The 16,087-nt window shown below is 33.0% G+C and overlaps 1 protein-coding gene and 1 long non-coding RNA gene across 2 annotated transcripts in view; one reads left to right on the plus strand and one right to left on the minus strand.

Annotated features, from left to right (window-relative positions):
• ELP4 (elongator acetyltransferase complex subunit 4) overlaps positions 1 to 16,087 on the plus strand; it is a 190,659-nt gene that overhangs the window by 104,225 nt on the left and 70,347 nt on the right. The window lies entirely within an intron of this gene.
• Positions 1,234 to 15,899, minus strand: LOC118602811. The gene is made up of 3 exons (XR_004950814.1): positions 15,888 to 15,899; positions 10,235 to 10,240; positions 1,234 to 1,344 (listed from the first exon to the last, which is right to left on the minus strand). It is a non-coding gene; the product is annotated as an uncharacterized LOC118602811 (long non-coding RNA).

The raw sequence follows: 16,087 nt of genomic DNA on the forward strand, positions 1-16,087 counted from the left end.
GAAACCGTACAAAAAGGACTCAACTTAGTGTTTTCAGCCTAATAAAAATGTTGTAAAAATACTTGTAAGCTTGAAAATCACACTAGCTATTCTTGTTTCAAATTCTGTTTAATATATTGTTCTGTATGATTTTATAATAAACAGATTACTCCTTGAACAGGAATTAAGAATAAAGCTGCCAGGAAGAGGTTTTGTTGTCAGAGTAGTTCCCGCCTCATGTTTTGTAAGAGATTTCATGGTCCCATTGTAAAGAGTAGATGATTTAAAATGTGTTTCCAAGATAAACTTTCCCATTGTCATTAATGAGGATGGATAATACTGAGTGACAAGTGCATTAGGAATGACACAGAAAGAGCTGTTAGATTTGTCAGAGTATATCACTTCAGGCAGTGACACTTGAGGACATTCTTTTTTGTGTATATTTGGTGGGGGAACGGGTTCTGATTTAAAGATACCAAAGTTTGTGTTTGCTAATAGAATAATATATTTTACAGTTTATCAATATATATTTTCCAATGTTTAGAAAATATTTGGAAGGTTATTTAGATTAAGTTCTTCCACATTTTAACTTTATTCTTACTATATTCTGATTTCTTCCTAAGAAAGCCATCAAACTGTTACATTTAAATGTTAAAATAGTTACATACAACTATTTTTTTCAAAAGTCTTATTTTTAGAATCCAACTAAAGAAAAAATATTTAAAATTACATAAATTTCTAAAACATATTTTGCTGTCTTATTTCTATATATTAGAGGAGACTTTTCTGCATCACCTTAAGAACAAATATTTTGAAATAAGATAATACATGTAATTTATATTGTCTTTGTAAAAGTTTATTACTTTAGAGAAACCATTTTAAATGTTAATCAATGAACAATTAATAATGAATGACTTTTCTGGTATTTAAAGTATTTCCAAACTGTAGTATGCCTCTCAATTTCGATTTTGAACATACAATTGGTCACTTTTTCGCCTTGATTCATCTTTCATGCTGCCAACCAAATTTTGTCTCTGTATACCTTTTTGACACTAATAATAACTGAGTCTGTGTTCATTTGAGTTCAAGATTTCCCAAGCGGCAGTTTGGAGCTAGGATAAACTATCTATCATGATTGCATACCACTAATCTGTCTCAACCAAACCACTCTATGACTGAAATTATATTTGACAGCTCACCTCTTCCTGATGAGCCTGAGGTGAACATAGCTACAGACCATCCCTGGGAGGACATGGCAACTACTCCATATGCTAGGGAGGGTCCTTTTATTTGTGAAACAAGACTTAAACTATGACTGCAGCAGAAGGGAGGTGTTTCTCTCTCTCTCTCTCTTTCTCTCTCTCTCTTTCACATATCATGTCATCTCATCGCATCTCATTTTCATTAGAATTACTTTTATACTGCAAAACTCTTTTTACCCAAAAATGTTTTGTAAACATTTTCTGCCTTTACCTGTTCTACTTGTAGGTTAATTTCACCATGTGGTTAAAAACTACAGAGTCATTGTAAAAAAATATTTATGTTTTCTAAAGCGTTCTCTCACTTATATACCACAGTTGTCAAATATCAAAGCTTTCCTGTTAAAATTTGACTATTACCAGAATTTAACAGTTCTTAAAACATCTCAGTAAATTTTTATATTACAAAAATGGTTCTAAGAAGAGTTTCTCTCATTTTAACATAAAAATAGTTTGAAAATAAGTTTTAATTTTTAAGAATTTTTGAAGAGAACAATATATTGAATGATATAGCAGAGAATATTTTAATTTTTTGATAGATTCCTCATGTAAACTTATCATTTTTCCTGTTGTGTAGAGTCTAGTGAAAAATCCCTACCTAACAAAATAAATTTATTAACTGCCATATATTCTTTTTGTAAAAATACCTTTCCTTTAGAATCAGAAATTAACAGATATTTTGCGATGGTGGACAAGGAGATAGTAAAGGACTTATTATTAATACCCTGGAAAAAAGAAATCTCAAGTAACTGTCAAAAATGTATATGAAGGATTTAATAGTAAGACTACTTTTCACAACTAACACAGAGGACCAAGTGAACAACACATTTAATTTGGAAAAGGAAAGATTGAGGTTATTTTAATGAACGCATTTGGATATTAAAATGTTTTTTCAAAGAACACATATAAAAATATAGTATAAAATGGAATCTATTTTAATCTGTCCTGGATTGTTGAAATGTGATTTCATCAAAAGATGTTCAGATGGCCTGAAAACTTTTGACCATGTACTTCTGTTAATTCATCAGAGCAAGCACTTAATAAGTTTACTCCTAAGTATCCTTTACTTTAAAGTTTATTATTTCCTGGAAAGATTCCTTTTAGCAATGGCAATGTTTTCTATACCCTTATAAATCAGTGGTAAAATCAGTGGCTTTTCTAAAACACCTGATGTCTAAAATCATCAACTTTATTTTCTAGAGTATTTTTATTTCAGCTAATATAATGGTTACTGGTAAGCCATTTAAGGTTTCAGTAACATCACCTAAAGTAAGTATCCTGGGGGAAAAAAGTCAAAATAAACTATTTATGTATTTCTTCATTATTTTATTTAATAATTTCTCCCAGCAAGCAGCATAATATACTTAAGAGACATGGATTTCTGAAGAAAAAAGGAGTACTATCAAAGGAAATTAGTAAACTGTTTATATAATATTCTTTATTACAAAAGCAATTAAATGAAAAAAGCCTAACTTATACACTGACTCTTTGGCAGTAGAATCTGTGATCCCTTCATCTTACCCAGTTACTCCTCCCATCTAATTACATGATTATTAAATGTACTTTTTTATTATATAATTCATCTGCATATTTTTTAATATAATTGCTTCCATTTTTCTCATAAGCATCTATTTTCTAATCACAAGAGTTGATATTATATTGCTTTACAGTAAATGTTCAAAAATTTTTAAATGGTAATTATTGAATAGCTATGATCTGAAAAAGTAATTACTTCATTTAGAAAGCAGAATGTTTATTTTAAATTTAGAAAACAAGCAGATTAAAATGATGATTTATATAATATTTAAATAATTATGCTTTTTGTTTGAGATTTTAATGTAACCTTTTCTTCAACACTGTTGTGACAAGAGAAGGAAGTAAAATGATAATACCTTCTAGTAAATAAGTTACATAAAATTATCCTGGAAAATATCTCAATACCAATCATCATATAAGACAAAATTATTATGCCCTTCAGACTATTTTTAATCAAGTGATTGGCATGACTCAAGTCACTTGTTTGTATCAAAAAGGAATCATTCTTTCCCACTAAAACAATTTCCTCATCTTTGCTTTTGAAGGGGTGAAGGTTCCTTTGATACTCTGTGTGTGTGTGTGTGTGTGTGTGTGTGTGTGTGTGTGTGTGTGTTTACGTGTATGTACTATGGGTACGACTTTGAAACCTGACTGCATCTTTAATTAGCTCTCCATACAACTCTGAGTTGGCTCTTTGGGAAGAGCACTAGTAATCAATTCTCAAACCCCAAATCCAGGACAACCCTTTCCCTACTATAGTAGCCATAATAGAACACACTATTTAAATGTTCCCTAGTTATCATACTGTTACTTGTCTTTAAGGTTGGAATACTCCCTCATATCAACCCGGAATTTTAAAAAAATAAACACCTGATCCAATCTTGCCTTCTTGGTGAAAAATTTGCTAGCTCTTTCTTACTCCACTCACCCTTCCCTAACAATATATTAACTTCTTTCTAAATCTTTGGCTTACGTAAAACTCATCTTTTTAATGAGAATGCTTACTTGATGCAGTAAAACTCTATCAAAAACTTTAAATTTAAATGCATTTTTTTTTTTTAGCTAGTGTGTGTTATCTCTTCCCTCTAAAGACATGTGGTAGAAATGTATAGATACCTATCAGGATCACTAATTAAAGCAAAACCAACTGAGCATTTAAAATGTACCCTTGATTAGAGGGGAGGTGCCAAGTTGATAACATCTTGATAACATTGGATAGTAATATCCTACGGGCTTACACATTCATTGTTTCTAGTCAATTGACATTTATATCTATTATCACTTGGGTGAAACGTGATTAATTATTGTATGATAATTTGAATCACTATTTAAAATTCAATTTGGAAGTGTTGTGTCCTGGTCATCTCCTGCTACCATTCTTTTAGAGGATTTGGAGCCACTCTGCTATTTAGGGAAGACGATTTCCCCTTCCAGTTCTTGCTTAATAAGCCTCATTGTTTTCTAAATAGGAGACTTCTCACTCTAAGAGTAATAATTTTATGCTGCAAACTTCAAAGATAAGGATAAAAATGTCACATCACAATTCTGTCTCCATGAGACTCCACAATAATACAATGTGAAAAATTAAAGCCAAGAGAGCCTTCTGCTTTTTTGATACTGTCAAGTCATGTACTTCAAGGTTTTTCGTCTAAATTGGGCATTATAATAACCATTTTTATATAATTTAGAAAGTTGTAATTATATCTTGAAATTTTTATTCATAAAATATTTCTCCAAAATCACTCTTTTTCATAAGGTTGTTTTTTCCTGACTAAGAAATAAGACTTAGAATTCCCATTTTTTAATTAACTCCTAGTTATTTTAGTTAGAGATTTGTTGCTTTAATCCATATGTAATGTGTTTATCACTTAGGAAACATTAAAAAAAAAACATGGGTTAGTAATTTTGCATAATGCTATAATTATATCTTTCATCAGGATGATTTTGTAAAAGTAAATAAAGGTAGGGCTAAGATAATACCTAATTTAGGATGCCTTTCAAATGTATAATGCTTATAATTAAAGATTTCAAATATGAAGTAAAGGGCCTTGGTTTCCTTACACATCAGCCTAATTTTCAAAATAAAACCATAAAAGTTAGCTGAATGATTTCTTCACTTACACTTCTACACATCGAATCACAACTGTCCACTTAGAAGCTTTTTGTAATAAAAAAAAAAAAAAAAAAGAATTAGTGTCTTTACACTAGAGAACAGAACTGAAAAGATGAATTTTGTAGCTCAACTAATAGGTAAGGTTGAGAGCATAAATAATTTAACTAGCCTAGTGCCATTAGAAGGTATTTAAGATTTGCAATGGGAAGTACATAATTATTCATTTTATATTACTTAAACCATTGAAAGAAAATATCACATTATCAGTCATTAAAAGTAAACATGCATTATACATGATATATTTAATACATTATAAATAACTCAGCTAAATTTAGATATAAGACCTATGTCTTCATAAACAAGATATTTTCCCACTTTCCTACTTTTTTCTAGTTGCACTAAAAAGCACGTAACAAAAACCTAGCCTAGCCTATCACCTAATAACCCTCACAGACACATATTCGTATTAGATGCAGATAACTAAATATAGATACCCTAAAACACACAGCCTGACAACAGCCTTTCTCATGGTGCATTGAACATCCCAGTGAATAATGGCTACAGCAACTCAAGATAGAAAGTAACAGTGACTTACTTGTAAAGCAACTGTGAAAAGCACTTGCACTTGTCCTCCCTGTCTGTGCTACATATGGAATTCTGTGAACCTCTGAAGTAGTCATGTGACTTACAGTGTAGCTACTGGTGGCTAATATAGGTTACCAAGTTCTGGGTCTGCTACAGTCTTACCATTCTCTTACTCCTACCAAGAACTTTGTTTTAAGCAGGGACAGGCTGTGTAGTACTCATTTTTGTTTTTTCTCTGAGGAGCATAAGAAGTGGGTGAGGGGGTAGGGCAGCAGAGATGAGGCTGATGACTGTAAATAGTGCACTCTTCAACTCCAATTTCTGGTACAGATAGGAAAACCTCTAGATACCTCTGTAGGTCACTCGATGGCCTTCACCAGCCTATTTAACTAGACCTTGTTTTAAGTAATGGCAGTGGAGGTAGCGTGAGTGTATTCCATAGTGTTATGACATGATTCAGTAAAGCACTTCTCTGTTGTAGAAGTTTCTAAGGGCCTGGCTGTACAAGTTGTTTTGTTGAAGTTGTATCAGTTATTACTTTTGTAAAAATATAAAATCGTCATTTGGGACTTTGAAGTCTTTTGTTATGAGAAGATTTTGTTATAATGGCATTTGCTATTACTGTGAAAAATCTACATATAACTCCTCAGATATGATTTTTATTGAGCATAATGTGAATTAGAAATAATACTTCAGTTGAGCAGCCAATACATGCATAGTTCATTTACTATACAATCCTAATAACATGCTCCCAAATGGTTTCCATATAAACCAATAATATTCTGTTAAATTTAAGGGTGGAAGAGTAAATCCCAGAAATTAATAAACTATCATGATGTGTTGGTAGTTTCTGATAAGATCTCATATGCCATGTTTTTATATGTAAATTAAGTATATCGATATGAATTATTTAAAAGAAAATACCTGGAAATATGTGTTTAAACATGCTAAATATATTTGGAATTTCTACTACACGGTATAACATGCTAGTAGTATTTACTTCTTGATTCTTTTAATTATGTATCTAATGAAACAATAATTAGTGCATCATTATTCTACCTAATAGAACCAGAGAAGGATTTCTTAGAGATCCTATTAGACTACAACTTATTAAGAGTGCCTTTGGCATAAGAGAGGTAGTGTATGACCATAAAACTAACCAAAATATGACCTTTAGAGGGATCCAACATGGATAAAACCATTAGCAATTCATCACTGGAAAAAGTAGTCACTGCTATTGTCTTTTATAAATGAACAGTATTACAGATGTGTATAAAACCTCTTCAAAACTTTAATTGAGCATTTAATAGAATATTATTGAATAAACTTTTAATAACATTTTAACATTGTAAAACATTTTATTTAATAAAGGATTCTCACCAGAGCATTGAAGATACGTTCTTCACTTACTAAATATAGAAAAAATTGCCTCTGAGTTGGTGTGTTAAATTGCTTACATGCTCTTGGCATTTTAATAGGAAAACTTTAAATGTGATGCTGCCATTCATCACCATGTCTTCATTTGACACAATTCCTTTATTAAAAGCTAGAAAATGGGGAAATGTATTTCTATCTAATTTGAATAGAAGTCTGTATTATGAGTATATTTGGAAAGCTATGCCAAAACACTTGATATGGAAAGTCTTATTTATAAAACAGTTAAGGAGTTACCTTTTTATCTTGACCTACCAACCTTTTTTTTTTTTTTTTTCATTTTGCCAGTTATGCATTTTAGAATTGGAAGTAAATGGAACTAAAACATTCTTCTCTGTAACATTAGGGTCTTCACGTCAGGCCTGTATTAAAAATGCCAGGGCATGGTTTTTCTCTCACACCCAAAGACACAAAATTAAACATGATTTATTCAAGATTTATTCTGAAACAATTTAATTTTACATTTATGAACTGAATTAACATTCTGTTCATATTACTAAAACAAAATTGAATGTATCCCATTATATAATATCAGTAACAATGTCTTCATTAATTCAGGTTTCTAGTACCTCGTTTTTTTAAAAAAGCACCTGGGATTGTAAAGTGTGCTGGGTGTATTTGTACATGATGTGGCAGTAATGACACTTTGGAAATTACTGTAGCTAAATGCTCCGTGATTGCTGTAACCTTCTTCTTCCTATTGTATTGCTAATCCTACAAAAGGTATTTGTTTATCCATCTGGTTTCCATAGCATATAAATTTTTCACAAACAGGAAAAATCATTGCTGTCAGATAGCGAAGAATGAGGGGAGGGAAGAGATTGTGACAGATTAAACAGAGTTCTTGCCCCCAGGAGTCATGAGAAGGTAGTGTGATATATCAATTAAAATACTTTAACTTTTTAAAAATATGTATTTGTGAAGCATATATGTTAAAGTTACGTTGTAGGCGTTGTGGGAAATGCAAACACTACACGAAGCTTCTGTTCTCCCTTCACCTCTTTGGTACTTATACTGTGGAGGTGGTAGAGGTGCCTCCTCTCTGAAAACACTGTAGTCCTCTTTTTCAGGTGTTTAGGGTAAGATATTTTTCCCTCTTTAAATAAAACAATGTTACTATTTATCCAGCATCCAGTCTGACAGAAAATCCTGTTGACTCTCCTTTCAAATATATTCATAATTAAACCAGTTTTCACCACCTCCGGTGCTGTCAGGATGAAGTCCAAGCCATCATCATGTTTTGCCTGGGTTATTGTAATAGCCTTCTAGCTAGATACCTGCTCGTAACCCTGCCCTTCGTCAGTTTGTTCTCACACTGCAGCCAGACGATGATTCTTTTAAAACATAAGACAGATCATGTCACTTCTGTGCTCAAAACTCTCCACCGATTCTTCATCTCACTCAAAAGTCCTTCAGTGCCCACCAAGACACCATGTGACCGGGCTGCCTTAACTCTCTGATTTCACCTTTTATTCTCCAGAGATTTACTCTGATCCAGCCGCACTGGCCTCCTTGCTATTTCTTGAACACTCCAAGCCTTAGGGCCTTTGTTGCCTCTTTCCTTTGCCTGAAATGTTCCTCTTTCAGATGTTTTCATACCTAACTTCCTCACATCCTTCAAATATTTTTTGAAATATCTTCTTAATAAAGCTTTTCCTGAACGTTTGTTTTAAAGTAGCAATTTATCCCCATTCTGTCATTTCCACTTATTCTTAATCTGCTCTATATTTTCCCATAGCACTCGCCAACTTCTAATATAAATATTTTATTATGTTTATGTTCTATCTTCTTGTACCAAGATGTGAGCTTGACAAGAACAAGGATTTTTCTCTATTCTGTTCTGTTTAGAATGGTCTGACAAATAGTAAGGTCTCAATAAATACTCTTTAATTAATAAGTTTGGATGTCTCAGTTTATCATAAATTATCTGTTTCCTCCATTCACATTTAAATTATACATAAGAATGAGTGAATGTGGAAGCTTATACTAATAGTAATAATAATGAGATCATTTATTGCTGTCATTTATGAAGTACTTAATAGTGTCAGACAATGTACCAAGCACATTCATTACCTGTATTATCTCATTAAATCCCAACTAGCCCTCAAAGTCAAATGAGGATGATCACAATATTCTTATTGAATCATGCGATGCCAAAAGTTACACAATTTTATTTTTTAAATGTACACATGAAGCATTAGAGAGGTTACTACAATAAAGTATCATTCCTGTAGAATTTTGTATCCTTGTCCTGGTTTACATCATATATCTTTCTTCCCTATGTATCTTTTTAATTATTCTCTTCTCTTGGGTTTCCACTAACTTATACCAGTTCTCTTGTAGCCTCTCTGAATGTTCTCTTCTCTGAGTGTTCCTCCTCCTTTTATCCCCCAAACATAATAATAATGGTTTAGAAAGTGTTCACCCCAAAATATCCAAGACTTAATTGTGCTGTTTTGTGCTAGACACCATACAAATTACACATACTAACTCACTGAATTATTAACAACAACTTTATATGGTTGTATTACTGTCCCTGTTTTTCATATGTGAGGTACAGAGAGGTTAAATAACTTACTTAAAGTCACACAGCTAACAAGTAATGGAGCCAAGTTCCTAACCTGGACAGTGTAACTCCAAGTGCATACATTCTTAACTTCTAACCCATTGTCCCTGACCTCTGGGAGTTCCTACTCTCACTTGACTCCCTCTTGCATTCTCTGTCCCACTCAATTCTAGGACCAATTCTAGCAGAGGATTTTTAAGAAACCTAATCTTTGTTGTTTTCACCAGTCTATCATAGCCTAGTGTTACCAGCTAAAATCTTGCAGGTCTGATGCTCGATGTGACCCAGCAGTCTAGGCTTCAGCATATCTTACCCAACTATGCAGTAGTTTCAACAGAGCTATTGCAAATCTAGGAGGTATTGTAAATGAAGACCTGATAGTGCTGTACTTGAGATTTGCCATGATATGAAAGATGAAAGAGAAGGAAGAATCAAAGATTATTCATAAGTCTATAAAATTAGTGGTTCATTAATAAGAATTATAAGTTCTTATTTGTATATTTCTCTTCCCCACCAGCTACTGTAGTTAGAAAGATGCAGACGAGAAAGTCTGGTAACTACCTTGATCACACCAATTCCACATCCAGGATCCTAACGCTTCCTTACTCTGCTGAGATCCTGAGATACTACATATGGCATTCAGAACTGACTCATTTCCCACCTACTTCCCAAGCCTGGCCTAACAACTGCAATCCTGTATTGATCTTTCTCTTTCTCCCTCCCTCCCTTTCTTTCTTTCTTTCTTTCCCCTTCCCTCTCCACCTCTCTCTCCCCTCTCTCATCCCACTTCTGTTTTGTCTGTTTGTAACTTGTATTTGTAAAGTTAGTATTGTTGCTTATTGTTCAGTTATCTCATTTGTATAATGTTTGTATGATACTATATTAACTCAATATGATTACGTATTTAAGAGTTCTTACCATGTACCAGGACCTTTGCAAGAATACGAACACAACCCCTACCCATGAATAGTTCCTAATGTAGTAGAGAGAACTGACTTATAAACAAATAATTATAATAGAGATTGATTGGTACAAAAATAGTTACATATGAAACACTATGCAAAGACATAATGGGTAATTAATTCTGGCAGTTGTTAAGCCACATTCAGGGAAAGCTACAGAAAGAAGATACTGAGTTGCCTCTTCAAAGTCATGTGGAATATAAAATATATATTCTACTTTCTATTTGCAATATACTTATTTTGACTGATCTGTTAGACTGTAAGTACCTGTGGTCGGGAATTATATGTTCTATGCCTTTGTTTCATCCATAGTGCCAAAATACTTCCTTCACTGAATGAGTCTATTTGGTACTAACCAAATGCTTTATTTATATACATATTATGTTCATACAGATAAAATATATTTTTATATTTCTTTATCCTCCCTGCCCTCCCACGAAAACCCAGATTGGTCAGCATACTTCTTTGTATCTTTATAGCCTATTTCATTTAACATAGCGTTAGCCATGTAATGTATTTTTAGAACAGCTTATTTTCTACACACATGTAGTTTCTTTCTGTGCTGTATCTTGTTAGTAAGCATCTTGATTTTTGCTCTGTAACCTTTTGTGGGCTTTTAAGGTGTCTTGTGTGAGCATGATAAAAATGCAAAGCTTGGCATTTTTTTACTTATCAACAGCTTATGGAGAACTTTCAAGTTTATTATTTTTTTTCTAGCAGGTCAAAATATCTAAAGTTTGAGATTAATAAAAATACAGTTTTAAAGCCATGTTAAACTACGATAATGCTAAAGTTACAAATTGGCCAATTGAATATTATGAATTTTACTCCAGGAATAAAACAGGCTCAAGATCTCCAAATTTCAGTAAGGTTTACCTTAGTGAACATTTAAACCCATCATCATTTTTGCAAGTTTCAAGGCCAAAGACTTTTTAAGATTAAAGCTTTAAATGAATTGAAATCATCTTGAAGTATATTAAAATTATTTGCCAAACATCTATTTAAGCATCTGCTATATAAGAGGAACTAGAAATACAAAAATGAATGACATTATTTCTATTTTAAGGCACTCATAATTTAATAATTAAAGAGATCTGTCCAATCTGTATTATGGGATAAATTTAATTACCTAGATATAAATTTCAAAATTGATTAGCAGTAGACCTGTTTAAGGACTTTAACTCAGTTCACCACTTCATAAACACCATGGCTTACTTACATTAGTAGGTATTAAGTGAGTGTTTCTTAAATGGATAATAAGAACCATAGAATTTAAAGTTCAGAGTAAGACCTTACTAGTGAGATGGTGGTGTTTTTTTTTAACCTTTCATATCAACATGGTTTTGGTTATCACAGTGATTGTCAGTAGTATTTAATGGGTGAGGCAAGGCTTATCTGACATTTAACAATGCTCTAAGCAGTTCCACCCAATGAAGAATTGTCACATCCTGCACAACTTTGAATGTCTGACTAAATCTTCTACAAGTATAATTGAGTGTCACTTATTCCAGAATTGGTGTAGTTATACAGTGCAGTCTCTATTCAAGTCCAGTAAAATGTTTCATGGAAATATTTAAAGAAATACAAGGATCCAAGAAGGCAAACTTTATACATGACAAAGCTGGAGTACTTACACTTCCAGATATTAAAACTTGTAGTATTGACATAGGATAAAGCAATAAGCAAATGGGACAGAAAAGAGTTCAGAAACAGATCCACGCATATATGATCACCTGATTTATGAGAAAAGTAACACTATCATGCAGATGGGAAAGGATGAGCTTTTCAATAAATAGTACTCAGGCAACTGATATCCACATGAGAAAAAAAGGGAGTATTGATTCCTCCTTCACACCATAAACAAAACTCAACTCTAGATGTATTCTAATCTGAATGTGGAATACAAAAGTTTTAGAAACAAACACAGGAGACTGTTTCCATGGGTAGGTAATAGTCTTGAGTGTGATCCTACTAAAAAATTATAAAATGAGATTTAATTTATATACGCACATAATAAGCATAAATTGGTACTATAGGACATAATACTGAAAAGTTTTTAAAAGAAGTTATGCAAAAAACAGGTCATAATACAAAGGAAGTTTACTTGAAAAAAAATCTCAAAATTGAATGATTTACTCACCCTGTCATTTTTTTCTACTACTATTTCCAATTACATAGTTAATTGAAATGGGTTTCAATGTAATAGTGAGTGTGGTTACTTCAAAAAAAAGGAAAAGAATTGCAAATATGTAACAGAAGAGTTGAAAACAGATTTGGATCCAAGCCTTAATAAATTAGTAGAGGCACATGAAATGCAAATGTTTTGAATAATTTCATTAATGAAGTTTATTTTTAAAATATAGTATTTCTTCTTTATATATTTTTAATGATTATAGCACACTAATACATTTATGTTGTAAAAATTACATACCGAAATTGTTTTTCTGAGGGGTTACTAGACAATTTCTCTGTAGTCTGTTATAATACAGTTTCTTTTTCTAATTCTTCCTCTAGGCTGCTTCACTTATCAAAGATGAAAGGCAAGCTCACTTGTGAAAATATATATATTTTTTTATATTTCAGTAGTCTACCATTTATCTTGTCATGTTAGCCTTAATTCAATTAAGATTGTCACCTCTTTCTCTTGTCAATATTAGTAAGTCTGGTCTCTTATTGTTTATTCTAAGACTAATTTTTATTCTAGATTCTACCTGTACCATATTTCTGATCTTTCATTTTCGTGTGTGTGTGTGTGTGTGTGTTTGGGGGGGTGTGTAGAGGGGAGTATGAAATGGCTTCTCATCTTAATTATCTTAAATGCAAACATATTCACTATAATTGGATGCAAACATTTGACTATTTCATTAAGACTTGACTTTACACCTGGATGAGGGAAGGAAGCCTCCCACGAGAGAGCCAGATCATATTCCTTCTGGAGAGAATGATTTCAGATTCTTTCCCATGGGGATTCATTTCAGAATTTTATGCAGGGATCACTGATCAGATTTGTGTTTTAGAAATATCATTCTGGCGGCAGTGTACAAGGACAAATTGAAGGGGATGACGAGACTGGAGTCAGAGAGTCCAGATAGGAAAATGTTATAAGAGTCCAGGTCATTTTCATCATCACAATGAAAATGCATGAAAGCAAGAACCTGGCAGAAATGAGATAAAATCAACTTAACTTAGTCACTTGGTGAGGGAGAAGGAAGAGTCTGAGGTGACTTCCAAATTTCTGATTTGAGTGATTTGATGGGATAGTTGTCTTCGATTAAAAAGAAGGACCATAGGAAAAAGTGCAGTTTGAGACATGTAGAATGGGACCTGCAGGTGGGAGTAACCTACGAACATTTGATTGTGTATATTTGTTTAGGGGAGCTACATGGGCTGGAGATACAGATTTGGGAATCATCATTATCTAGCTGGTAGTTGACGTGTTTAGAGTAAGATTGGAAAATATGTTTAGATGCAGAAGAGAAAAAGGCAAAGGAATCCTGAGGAGTAGTTTAATAGAAACTGAGAGAGGTGAGAATTTTGAAGAGAGAATAAGGAATAATGCTACATCCTCTGAGCAATAAATGGAAGGCCAATTATTAAGCCTTCAATAGAGAGGTCCATTATATTTGGCAATATGCAGGTCACAGAGGACCGCTGACCAAGTAGTTTCAGGGATAAGTATAGAGAACCTTGTTTACATACAGTTGGTTAAAGACTGAATGGATTTTGCAATTACATAAAAAAAAATTTTAAGTGAATGGAAAGTGAAGGAATAGAGTCATCAAATTTCCACTGTGTTTCTGGTTCTTCAATATGAAAGAAAGGAGAAAATAACTGCCAGAGATGCAGGATAGAGTTCTTCCACTTGTTCCTTGATTAAAATGTTGCTCTTTGTTGCATTTTCGTGAGTTAATATTCAACTTTGTATTTTTCTATAATTAATCATCTCATAATTTTTTGGTTAGTGGCATAAGTCTGAAAGAATAGGGGTTGCCCCCAAACCAAATTAGGGATAAATACTAAAGTGTGCAATTTCCATGAATGCACAGATTTAAAAAATATTTATGACAGAAATATGTAAAATCATGATTGAATAAAAGGAAGAAGTTGACAGCGTGTTGGATAAATGTGAGATATCTTACAAATGATTTTTAAATGAGGCCATCTGTTAAAGCTTGCTGATGCTCCCGGTCTGGAGCAAGAGGTTATTTATGTTTTCACGCAAATCAGGCTTTAACCAAAATACTTTGCAAAAACAGATGCCTTATAGAAATTCATTATTCCTAAAATAATTACAGCCCTCTAAATGTTAACATTCCTTCCTACAAAGAATGGTATTATGCTAATACTGTTTATATATGTGAATGTGAAATTATTGTATCATTGCTGTAATACAATGCAATGGTATCTGCCTACCCCCACCTCCAACCTCACCCTTAGGAGATACGTGCCTGCTTACCAGGACCAATTTTCTACTTATTTAGCCAAAAATAATTGACCTTTGAAAGTCATCACCCAAGTAGTTGGCATTTGAACTAAAATTCGAAGACAAACCTAATCTTTTAGGCATCCTCTTCTTCCACTCTTCTGGTCTTTTTAGACCCCCAGTAAGTCTCACCAGATATATCGAAGTAAAGGAAATTTCATAATAGAATATAATTATTCTGACATGTTTCATTAATACCAAAGTCAAAGAATTAGTAATATTTTGCTAGAAAACAAACTTCCAGTGTTACTATTTTACTAGTGTGTATAGTCACTCACTTATAAAGAGTGCACAGTATGTGCAGAGTGCCTAGAGACAGAAATCATAAGAATGCCTAGATTCTACGTCTATATTAGATTAATTTGCGTCTACACAAAAAGAGATCAGATTTGTAAGAGTGAGAAAAAAAAATTTGAAGACTTCTTATTTGCAGCTTTTATTATTACCGAGGGAGCAGTAACTTAGACACAGACTAGACTTTTTGGTTTCTCCACTTTATGGCATTTTATTAACTTTGTAACTGAATGGAATGCTGAACCAAGTTCCTATGGCATGTAAGTACCTCACTCGGCATTCACTTTAGGACTCTGAGAAGCTTTTAAGCATAAACTCTTAATGAAAGTTTTTGATTGGCATCTTCTTGTACTTCAAGAATACTATTAGCTTCATTAGGCTTTTATTTGCTTGAAAATAGTGCTTACCCACTCAGATCATACATGTCATTTCTCCTTCTTAAGTGCTCTTTAGATTGAAGCCTTTGTCAGAATGGAGGACAGAAGAACTGGAGAATTATATATGTCAAACCCCCAGCCTAGATCCTTGCTCATGATCCCTACTAATTCTCATCTTATGTTCTATGTGCTCTATAAAGCAGTATGGCGTAGTGATTTCTGGTGAGACTCAGCAACCTGAAGGCCTGAATTTGAGAATTGACTCCACCATTATTGGTTGTGTGAGCTCAGCAAATAACTTCTCTCTCCCTCAGTTTTCTCATCCATAAAATGGAGATAATAACAGTACCTTCCACATTGCATGGCTGTGAGGATTAAATAAGTTAACATATTTAAAAGGCTTGACATAAGGCCTAATGGGTTGCTGTGGTGGTGGTGGTTTTTCACATAGGCAAAAAAAGTATGACTCTGCTCATGGAAACCCAAAGAAACGCTCACG

Source organism: Rousettus aegyptiacus, unplaced genomic scaffold (assembly GCF_014176215.1).
Source record: "Rousettus aegyptiacus isolate mRouAeg1 unplaced genomic scaffold, mRouAeg1.p scaffold_m13_p_5, whole genome shotgun sequence".
NCBI classification, from domain to species: domain Eukaryota; kingdom Metazoa; phylum Chordata; class Mammalia; order Chiroptera; family Pteropodidae; genus Rousettus; species Rousettus aegyptiacus.